We start from the raw sequence: 12,363 nt of genomic DNA on the forward strand, positions 1-12,363 counted from the left end.
CACGCCGACTCGAATTACGACGCTTAAATTTCATTGTTTGTCTACCACCCACTATCATTCCCCGTGCATTAATTCACGGCTCACGATAGATATCCGCATATATTTCGTGTTACCCGCCGGCACGACTATCGCATTGTTTTATTCCCGGCGTGTAATGAACAAACACGCCGATTTCTCTCGCTCCAAATTTCGCCCGCTGGCATTAATCTGAGAGCGCAGATGCAAAATTGGTGGTAAAAACAAAAGGAAAAACATTGTAAGAGGGGATGTAATGTAAAAAAATTCTAGAGGGATGAAACTCGATTTTTCAGGCTCTTCGATTACATTTTTTGTCTCTTCTAGCTTAGATTTTTCAAACTGATTTTTATTTACTACAAGGTTTATTCTATGTACAATGACGAGTAAGGAAATACTTGCAGAATACCGTTTCCGGGAGCGTATTATCTATTACATGTATATAATATATATATATATATATATATGTAGGTACGTGTGTAGGTAAGCGGACGGTGCAACGCCCCCGATATTGCATTTAATTTATTTTACGACGAGACTACGGCGGGTTCTAAATGGGTTTTGTTATGATGCCACATCCCGACGGTTAAGGTGCATGGGATAAAGATGCCGCAGGGTATACATATGTACGTATAAATAACGTGCGTGCTGGAAACGGAACCGGAAGTCGAGTCCTCTGAGCTCCGCAAGTTCGCGATTACGATTTTGACCTCGTTTAATAAGTGGGCGATTATTGAAGCATTGAATAATTAATGCGCGTAGAGTACGAAAAAAAAAGAAGCATCTTTGGAACTGAAAATTATAAGAATTGCGTGGAAATTGGGCTGGATTGAAATTTCGAATTTGAAAAGTTCCGAAAGCGACAAATTCCGAATTTTTTCATTGGCGAATCTCAAACTGAAGAAATCTAACTTTGACGAAACATTAAAATTTCGAATGATCGAAGATTTTCAGTTCCGTGAATTTCTGTCTCCGTAAAATTTCACCACTTTGATCTTTCTTTGTTTTGGATTTTTGCGATTTTCACATCTTAAGTCCTGGTTATTTCAACTATCGGTTTTTCTAATTTTTTACAGAATTTTCCTCCACCGAAACTTTATTTTTCTGAATTTTTCTTCATCGGAGCTTCACTTTACTGAACTCTCCAAATCTCGCATTTCGGAAAATTGATTCGTGAGGTTTCCAACCATACAAAACTTTGTTGATTCGCAAAAGTTGAATTCATTCGTTTTAAATAATTCCGAATCACGCGCTTTTGGGACTTTTCAAATTCGGAACCTCCAACCCCTTCCATAGGAACGATCAGAATGTTTCAAGCACCAAATACGACTCGTCGACTCTGTCCAGGAACCGGAAGCTCCGCTGTGTACTAACAAACAAAATAATAACGAGGAGGAGCATAAGAGTCCTTTCGGAGTCGAAAGCTCGAGTGCTTATTCTTCGGGCAGCGGTCACCGCGACACGTATGTCGACTTCCCTCCACAGGGTGTGTAAAGCCGTCTCGAGTACCCCAGGCTTCCCAGTTATTTCCGCCCTCGTCACTATGCAAGCCCTCGATTTCCGGTCCGTCGGAGAATTCGCCTGGGAGCCACGGATTTTCGTCACTCGGAGACGGCTGCATGCATATCCTCCTCCAAGCCTCGAGAATTCCGCTCGCGTTTCTACATCGGGCAATTGCTGCCGTCGCGCAAAATTTCCGCACGGCTTGCAACGGCTTTTTGAATGCATTCGGATCCTCATCCGATCACTGAAGCCGCGTCTCGTCCACACCGCAATCTAAACTTAGCAAAGTCGATGGTCGACCGCTCGGACCTCGATCACTTCCGTCCAGACTGCGTTCACCGTTAATTTGTTCGCTCCGGAAGTTCCAAGACTCCGGAAGTTTGTTATCATCGCGTTGCAGAGAAAGTAAGTTAGAATTCCAAGGTGGTAGAAATTTTTTTAACGTATTTTACAGTCATAGAATCTTTAATTAATTCTAGCACAATGAGTTACAAATTTTAGTAATACAATCACGAAAAATCTTACTAAAAAATATTCATTGCACAATAATTTGGTATAAATTTTTGGTGCAATGAAATTGCACAGCATCCGTTGCGAGTAACGATAATTAAATTGTTCCGCAGAACGCCTCCGGCGTTCTAGTTAATCGTTTAATTGCATCTTCAGTATTATAAGCGAGACAAAAATAAAAAAAATAAAAAAAAAAAAATTCAAGTCGGAGAAAAAGCCGAGGCAATGTCCTTGGAGCGGTTGTGTAAGCCTTGGGGATGCAGAGCAATATATCAGAGTCGGTGGGATTTAAGAGTCGCGAAAAAGACAAGATGACAAACCGCGGTAATAAGAATGGGAATAAAAATAAGAATAAGAAGGTATAAGAAGACGGAGGCGAGGGGGAAAGGACGAGAGGCACGGTTGTTAGACTCCTCTCGCATTGCGTAATGAATGTAAAATAAAAAATGCCCCGCATTTATTCTGTAAATTGCTCGTAACTTGGCTCCGTTTTTCATAACTTGAAGTCTGATTAATGCCCCTTCATCCCTCCTCCTCCTCCTCCTTTACCCCTCACTCGTCGTCCCAACTCTTGTTCAGACACAATATTTTATGTATCAAGGTCAACGATTCTCTCTCTCTCTCTCTCTCTCTCTCTCTCTCTCTCTCTCTTCGGACGGTTAGATCCCTGATGGAAATTTTTTTTAACCGATTCGCCTCCTTCTTACACCTCGGCATTCAAGATAACCAAATCGCGAACTTGACCTCTTGTCAAGCGTAAACAAAGGTTTGTAAAATATTAGAAATCCTGCTTTTCCAGCCTCCGATCTTCTCCTTGTTACTTCGCAAGCACAGAGTGCGAATTTTGCATGAAAGCTCGCGGATTCGTTTGCGTTTGGCCAAATTTCGCGCGCGAGGGGCACGTGGCGAGAAGGTCGTTAAATAATTTATTCGACGTAAAAGCTTGTCCCGTGAAAGGAAGAAGAAGGTAGGTGGAGCGATGTCATCGGCCTCCAATCTTAGTGAAAATGATTTCCCCGGAGACAGGGTGGCGTGTCTTACATTACCCCGCTCCCTCTCCTCTCCTCTCCTCCTCCCACACCTCTAGGTTCCTCGAAAAGTCCTCGCCTCTTCGTTTAGGACTCCCTTCCCCCTAAATTCGTGCGGAATATAAATGCCGAAAATTAGTGTTACTTTTTCCTCTCTCTCTCTGCGATTTATTCCGCCCTCCGGCACGCCGGCCTCGTAAACTACATAATCAGGAATCAGAGATTAGACCCTCGCCCAGCAGCTAACTCAACCCATAAATTAAATTCACGGCCAGGATGTAAGCTGAGTTGGAAGAAAAAACTACGAGACCTGATGCAGGAGGCTGTGCGGTACGATCTCGAGGATCTGGAAGGATCGCGTACCTTCTACGGGCGCGAAAAATAAAACTCGAAATCGGGATCTGAAAACGATTCTGTGGCTTTGGAGGCTGCCCGGTGAGCCAAGGAGAAGGCAAGGCAAGGAGAAGGAGATTCGAGGTAGTTGTAAATTAGTTTTCGGTCGTTGTTTCCTTGATAAATGAGCTCGTTAGGAGAAAACGTGCTGCCGACGTGATTATTTAGCAGTGTGACATCATCTATTATATGTACACGATCCGTCCCCCTCCGAACATTTGTCTCCTTGCCTTCCTCCCGCGATTTCTCCTCTCCTTCTTCCCATTTTCGGGAAAATTCGCGGCGCTGCCGCGCGACATCTAAATTGCAAATTTTGTTTTCAAATCTTGATCGCACGTTTCAGGATATAAGAAGCCTGTAGTCCATGCGCAGACCGCGAGGAGCCTCATGCATTATTTACCCATAGCCAGTCGTCCACCGACCGCCATAACGCTTTGGGACAGATTCCCGTCGTCGTCAGTAAAATTTAGGAAAAATTTTTATCGACCCCCTGACATACATCTTCGATCGTTTAAAACCTCGAGCTTTTTCCATGCATTCAAAGCTGCGCTCGCCGGTTGCGAGGATGAGGAACACATTAATCAAACAACAATTCTCCAAAGTTTTCCCGATTTTCGAAAGTCGTTTTGTGTTTTTGCGACCGCTGAGTCAGCCGCTTGACAAAGGTCAGACTGATATTAATCAAATAGTCTAATGTTGAACTCCGGCAAAAAGACTCTCTCCAAGATCATCGCTCAATGTATCGAAGAACCTTGGAAGGAGAAGAAGAAGAAGAAGAAGTTGAAGTGCAGGCTGTCAACCTATCGCCGCGACGTCATTCCTCGGCCCACTTATTCCCTCTCTTCTTGCAAGATTAAGGACTTCTCTTTGATCGTGAAAGCCAGTCAGGGTTGCCGGAACTCGGTGCAGTTTGATGGATCGGATATTTCCGAGTTTAAAGAGCTCGAGAGAGAGAGAGAGAGAGAGAGAGTGGCAAAGGGCCAATGGCGGCTGTCCTTTAACTCGGATTCACCCTCGGTTGACTTTTCTTCTTTTTTTTTTTGTTTTGTTTTTTTTTTCTCTCCTTTGCTAGCGTGAAGCGGACGTGCAGAGAACTGACTTCTGGGTCTGATTTGTTCCAGGTTTACGAGGACTTTATATTTTCGCGTAAAAAGTTCGGTTAACGATCGCTGCAAAAGTGGGTACAACGTTGAACCTTTGAAACGGCAAAGGAAGTGCTCGAGGTGCACGTCACCGATTTTCTGATTCTGTGACACGTTGTACTACATTAAAAAACATGATACACAATTTTTTTACGAACCAAGGGGTAAGAATTGTCGCTAAAGTTTACCCCAGGAATCGATTTTCTTAATGGAACCTCGATGAAGATGTAAAATTGACATTATTCACTGACAACAAACTCGTTAATATGCGTAACGTTTTATCCTCGGGGTAAATTTCGGGGTTGTTTTTACCTCTTAAACTGCTGAATTGGCAGTTGAAAAAAACTTCTCATCTAATGTTTTTTCGATGCACTACAACGTGTCGCAAAATCAAGAAGATCGGTGACGGACATCTCGGTTACTCTCCTTGCGAGTCCTTGGTGGGTTTAATTCATTCGTTATCCAGTCTTTTCCAGGACTCGTGAGGATCTAGAATCTCTCGCTGTTATTTCTTGGGGCGTAATTTTTCAGACGAGAATTACGTGTCCTTGTTAAGCTCCCTCGGCGACGCTGTTTGATCGAGTGCTTTCCTTTCCTTTCCTTTCCTTTCCTTTCCTTAACTTCCACCCTTCATTCTTAAAGACGAAATCCTTGCAGAACACTACCTCTGCCGATCCGTTTTCACCGCTACACCGGATGAGGAACACGGTCTTCCACATCCGGCTTCCATTCATTGGAGGTAGAAAGACCGAGAGTCAGTTCGAATGTTCGGTTTGACGAAGGGACGTGGCCCTTCGACGAAGGGAACGCATAAGCCCTGACTGCTTCCTCGAGCATCAAACTCCGTTACTTTAGACACGCGAGACGTGACCCAATCTTACACGTAGTGATCGCCAGGAGTTTCGAACAGGACTCGGCTCCACACCTGACGCCATTAATCCGTCGGCGTTGTTTTTTATATTTCTCCCAGTTTCGCAAAAGGTATTGTAGAATGGACTTCTCACCCCTCGTCTCCGTCTATCTCGGGCTTCAGGGCTTCAATTTATTCCCGCATCCGAATGAGCCACGTTTTATTTTCCGCAGTGCAGCCGGAATTCCGAGCAAATATGTCCGCAGCTGCGGTGGTTCGCATTGACGGGAATAGTATATAGAATGTAATAAAGTACAAGAATAGTATAAGAATGAACCTTAAAACTCATTATAATATCTCTCTGAATAGACATTTTTCGGAGAGATATTATAATGAGCTTTTATAGAGTTCATTCTTACCTCAAAAAATGTAATCCAATAATAATAATCCTATTTTATTTGTTTTTATTTTTCTTACTTGTCTTCTCAAGTTATGAAATCTTAGTTTTTTATAGGTTTAAAAACTTTTTACATATTTTATGAGGTTTTTCGGAATTTTTTCAATTTATCGAATTAACTGAGAAATAACTGAATTTTACCAGAATTATTTGCCTAAAGAGATCAAAAAAAAAAAAATGAATTTGAATTAACGGGAAATACAAAATAATGAATAGAAATTTTTTGAAACTTAATTGCATTCGAATGAATTGTGAATTGAAAATTACCGGGAAAAAAAAAAGAAATTGAAATTCAAGAATTGAAATGCATCAAGCTGAAGCAAAGAAATCGATCCGAATAAAAAGAAATCAAACTGAATTACATGAATTAATTTGAATCAATTCAACTGAAAAAACCATCGCGTCACTGGAATCTCGCGGCAAACACGCATGGAAAACCGCATAAAACATCCTAGCGTTGTAAAATGAACTTTGTGACTCGGGGAGGATTTCTCTCTTCCTCCCTTCAAGCTCCCCGGCATTTGGTATGTCTGTGTGCAGCCATCTTATCCTTCAGGACTGCTGTGCCGAGGAGCCGTGGCAGTACGTGCAGGCTCTATTTATCTTGGCCGCAAGTTTGACTTCCCTCGATTGCCGTAGTAAAGCTTCAAGTCACGTATCGGCCAGTCCAGCGTTTCCTTGAAAGCAGCTGTAATTCCGATTTTTATAGAGATTCAGGCTGCAGCTTCAGTCTTCTTTATCCGATATTCGCTCGCCCCGATCATCCGCGCACAGCCTCGTTTCACACAATTCTTATTTTCGCTATACGCGATCGAATCGGATTCGTTCGTTCCAAAGCCTCTTTTGCACACACCTGACTCTACACATCAATATTCCGCTATCTGACGTAGTAACGCGCCTACTATACAGCCTCGTGGAAAAGTGAAAACAATTACCGATATACAGTCATATCACGCATCGAAACGCTCCATATTCGCAAATCACAATTTTCAATTACGGACGACTGCGCACATCTGTATACAGGAAAGCTCGAAAGAGCTGTCACGCGCATTAACAATCATCCGCCGGATTTGATCAGCCCGAAAATCCCTGACACATCCCATCGGATGCTTTCGTGTTGATGCGATTTAACGGAATCTGGACATCGCGTCGAATTCGCGTCTACAGCTTGTTCCAAAACCATCGATAAGGGTTATCCGTTCGTTTCCGAATTCATCGACACATTTGGCACAAAAAAATTAATCTTTTACCGTCTCTATTCGTAAAATAAATGATAAAAGTGAGGATTGATCGCGAAATGAATAATTTCTGCCTAAGGGAATCGGTTGTGCTAATGCCGACAGGACGATCGGTTTTGGGAGGGGTGAAACGGGGGAGAAAAGCTTCGGGTATGGGTAGGAAATCGCGGTTGGTCCACAAATGAACAGAACTCGAACGGACAATCAGGGGATACTGTCGATCAATCATCGGCGCAGCCATTAATTGAAGGGAAATTTGAGGGGGATGAAGCCCAGGAATGAACCCTTGACCGATCGCCCAGGACGCTAAGTACAGTGCTGAAACAATTAAGCCTCCACGTCCGGCGCGTCACGACTCGGTTCAACGCGCTCAAAATAACCCCCCCCCCCCCCCCCCCCAAACCCAACCCCATTCGGATCCACAGTCGAGCCCAGCTGCAGCGCAGGCTGCACGTAGGGGATTGCACCCCGTGTGGAATAGCCGCAACGCAAAGCAGCTTCGAGGGGGTAAAATATGGAAAATCTGGGTGAAGAGTGGGAAGAAAATTTTTTTTGTTTGCCATTTTTTTGTTTTTTTTGTTTTTCAATCCTGTCGTTCGTAATTTGCCTTGTTTGAATTTTAAGACACAAGGTTTTATATTAATCTGGAAACAATTAAAAGCTTGAAGGAATTGCTTTCCAATAAAAATAATAATTATACAGGGTTTTAAGATTGATTGAATTTCTTTTTCTTTTATTTTATTTTTTTTTTCTACTCCGTGTATTTAAAATGTCTGCGAGATAGAATCGATCAGTTTTTTGCGTTACTCTTAGCAGAGCTTGCGAGAGAAAAGCTTTTTGCACGGGGATACGAAAAACTCTGACGCTTGTTCAAGCATATTTTCGATCCTTTTAACGCCGGGGCGGTGTAACGAGGATTGTTGAAAAATGTATAAGAGATCAGGATCCATTTAACGGAGGATATCGCCGGCTGGAATGAAAACTTGGGATTGAACATTTCTGCGTTCGTTTTTCATCAACGATCGCTCTGCTATGGAGAAAAGTAATTTCAAGCTAGGCAAACTTCTGGCTGAACGGGTGGTGAAGAGCTGGCGCGGCTTCCAATGCCTCGGTGTAAATTGCTTTACAAAGTACAACTTCCGCGCGTTCTGTAAGGTGGAGAAGGATCTGGAACCTTCGCACAACCTCACCATCTACAAGGCCGGCTGGCCGGGTGGTTAACCCTTAGAGAACAGGAAAAATCTTTTTTTCCTATAAAAAAATGATCCAAACTCCGGAACATTCTAGCAAATTAAAGTCAAGTATTCGAAGGTCAATGACCTTACGCCAAATGGCGATGCCGGTTGCCTCTAAGGGTTAATAACGAGTCAGTCTTGGAGCTTCGCAGCCGCGGCGAGATTCTAATGGTTTTATAATATCGAGAAAGATTTATCGCGGGCGATTGGCTGGGGTTGAAAGGTTGTAGAACGAGGCGTTGAGTAGTTGTTATACCTACAGGCGAAAGCGCCGGCTGCTTCTCGGGTTCGACTCACCTACAACCGGCTCTTTAATCACGAACTACTTTAACCGGCTTCTTGTTGTTCCATGCAGAACAGTCTGCGGCTCTTCTTTGTCTACTCTGCTCTGCAGGTACGTCTACACCGTAGCTTATCGATTTTCGATCCCAGCCACCGAACGGAGCTCGACGAACCCGGAGTTCGAGCTTCCCCTGTACAGGTGATAATGTTGCCAATATCGTAAACGGTAATTTAACATGATGCGAGCCGGTCTTTTCCCGAGGAAAATACTCTTCGCCGATCGTTTGCCACATACCTACTATTTTATCGCCGTTTTATCTGCTCCCAATTTCATTGCAAATCTATATTGACAGAAGAAGAAAACGCGATTGGAAAAGACTAATTTTAGTCGGAAAATTTCTGAGGAAATATTTAAAAAGCTTTCATGTGGCATGTTTCAAAACAAGAGACATCCATATTTTTGGTTTCAAACTTTATTCATCCGATGCTGAAAATTGAAAGATTGAATTTTTAAATTAACTATCATTTCTCGGTCATTGGTTAGACTCGGAAAAATAAACGGTAGTTGAAAATGAAAATTCGAACACGGTCAGGTTAAAACCAGAATATATATTAGTCGACAAAGAAATTATTATCATGATTTTCTCCGTTCGTTTGATCAAAGATCCTGAAAATTGTATCAAACGTAGAACGTAATAATTTATCCAAAGAATCATTTGTAATTGATCGGAAACTGAAAGAATTTTGCCAAACAATGCAGGCTTCGATTGACGCGACTGATTCCTTCCACGCAGTTTCTCTGAATTAGAAAAACTGCAGATCTGACCCCACCGTTTTTCCAATTTGCGAATTTTCACCCGGTGCACCTTGTCCCTGAGGAGGAGGAGACGGGAGAGGGGGATGAAAGAGGGCGCCTCTGGGTTGTCTCGAGCACGGTTTAGCACTTGACTATATTAGTTAGCGGGTCGCCGGCCGGTAACTGAAACTCGAATAAACGGAACAGACTTCCTTCCCCCATAGCGTTTCGCAAGTGGAGCTTTTATTCCCGCCCCGCGTTTCCCGGCTCGGGGGCTGGCGCTATCTAAATTAAAAATACATGAGCCCGGCTCTCCGGGTGCAGGATGTTCATTCTTTTCTTCTTCGGCGAGAGAGCGACTTAATTACAAATGTCGAGAGAGCGTCAAGGGGGGAAGAAGGAGGATGAAGAGGAGGAGGAGGAGGAGGAGGCGAAGAAGTAAGGGAGCCGGTGAAGGGAGGTGTTAATTAACTACTCGCGCCGCGTCACAGACATTCAGCGAAAGCTCGATTTAACTCGGCTGTACTGGCAGTCTCTCCTCTCTTTCTCTCTCTTTCTCTCCATCTTCTCTCTCTCTCTCTCTCTCTCTCTCTCTCGTGTACCGTTTTCTCGACGCGGCCTAATATCAAAACGAAACATTGTACCGAAAGCGAAATTCAATTTCACCCTTGAAAAAGACAATTATTGAGTGTCGCCACCCCCTCGACGTGTTCGCGACGTCCGTCGACGGCGAATATCGCACGCCAATAATGTTCGACTTAGAAGGTACATTATTGACGCCAGACTTGTACAGCTATAGCTGGCTTAACCCTCGAACCGTTCAAACGGAAATTTCACATCGTTCCGAAGAAACGCACCCTGTGGAATAACGAGCTAATTTTTATTTTTTTTTCGCAACTTTCAGGCAATTCTTGTTTGCTTGTGCAAAGGCAAATGAATGTATTAGCAACAAATTTTGTTTACACTTCAATTATTCTTCCTATATTTTTCATAAAAATGCTAAAATCGTGGAGAGAATTATTTTTTCTAGTCGTTACGAGCCGCCATTTTTGGCGTTTCGGTCCTGCGGTTTGTATACGAATCGCGGAAATACAGATCGATCTATGCAATTGGTGCGAAGATCATCGGAACGATGATAAATGGTTTTGTTGCACGGATTTTATCCCTCCATCATATAGCGAGGGTCAGATGTCTGGAGCTTTCGGCGTATCTGGATCCTTTGAATCGCTATATTGTATGGTGTATCCTTGCACAATGTGTGGATAAAAGAGGCGAAATTTTCGTTGAATGTTATCTCGTGATATTCAAAACAGAACTTTCATCCTGCAGTACGAATACAGAAATATGCGTCGACGTATTCTCTTCCCATTGTATCACAGGATCAATCAAGCGCGGCTTTGCATTCTTGATATGGATCGATATTGTATCATGCGAAGATATAAGTGCGGCCGCAGAAACTAGATCTTTGTCAAACCTTTAAATTTGGGGTCAATTCTCCGCACTTTAATCATTTCGAAAATTTGATCGCTAAAAACAGTACGTGAAAATTAAAAAGTCGTCAAAGGCTTTCAGTTATTTGTCGATCAATTGCGTTCTTACCGCTTTCGCAGTGACGGGGTTGAATTTCCGAATTTGAAAACTTGAAGAAAGGAAATTAAACTTTGAAGAAACTTCAAAGTTCCGAAAACGCGAAAATGAGGAAATTGGAAAATCTAAAACATCGAAATTCCGAATGATCGAAGATTTTCGGTTCCGTAATTTTCTGATTCACTGAAATTTCACCACGTTTTCGAACTTTGCTCTATTTGAAGTTGAATTTTCGGAATTTTGAGCCGTCAAGTTTTCGATCATTCAAAACTTTACCGTTTCGTAAAGTTTGATTTCTTCACTTCAAGCTTCGAGCAATTCCTCTAGGCAGAAAATCAGCAAGAGAATAAAAAACGAATAAACAAGAAGGCGGGTTCCTTTCGCCTTCGCATCCTGATTTAGCAAAGAGCGAAAATGGATCCGTCTTTTTTCGCCGGCCATTAAGAGGCCACGCAACCCTTAATTTACCCTGGAATAAATTTGGGACAAACCGCCGGTTTCCACGCGCGACATCCACGAAAAAGGTCGGCGTAGCGCCATTCTTACCCCGACGATTAATTTTTCCACTAAATTAGCTCCTGTACTGCAAATCCTCGAATCCTCGTTCCCTCTTTCCCGGTTTTTCCGCGGAAGCTGAACTTGGCACTTTTTCCTCCGCAACTCGGTCCTTCGTTACGAATTTTCCTCTGCGTCGAGCTCCAACACGGCCTGGATATGTATGCGCAGGATCCATGAAGTGGCCCAGGACGTATCCTCTCGTCCTCGACGACCAGCCTCCCTCAATTTTGCCAACGAGACCGTAATTTGCCGTATGCATGCATTCAGAGACGGATAGACACCGGCCGGCGGACCCGAGATCTATGGATTTATGCAAATACAGGCAGTTAGAGTCCTGAACAGCCTCCGCGGTTGAATAATGCGTTGATAAGATTAAGAACCATGCCCACACATTTGCCTCCATTCGTGTCCAGAGCGTCGAAAATTCTACACTCGTGAAAAGTTGAGTTTCAACGTCTAGAGCATCGCCTCTGATGTGTATCAGTACGTATACCTAATAGCTATTTATGTGGCATGCCCGTAAACCGGCTGTTTTTTTGGCAAGGATAAAGATTTCAGGACGAGCTGAAGGCGAGCCGGAAGCGAGTACTGAAATTATCCGAGCCAAAAAACGGTTTACGGGTATGCCACATACAATATTTTTTACGGCATGGGCATTGAAAAGCAAAACGAAGAGTGAGGTTATGTCGCGGTCTGTTCGACGAAGCTACTTTATTCGGCAGTTTGGCATGCGCACTTCGAACTGCGCATCAAAACTGCGGAATAAAGT

This window comes from Diprion similis, chromosome 3 (assembly GCF_021155765.1).
Source record: "Diprion similis isolate iyDipSimi1 chromosome 3, iyDipSimi1.1, whole genome shotgun sequence".
In the NCBI taxonomy this organism is placed as follows: Eukaryota; Metazoa; Arthropoda; class Insecta; order Hymenoptera; family Diprionidae; genus Diprion; species Diprion similis.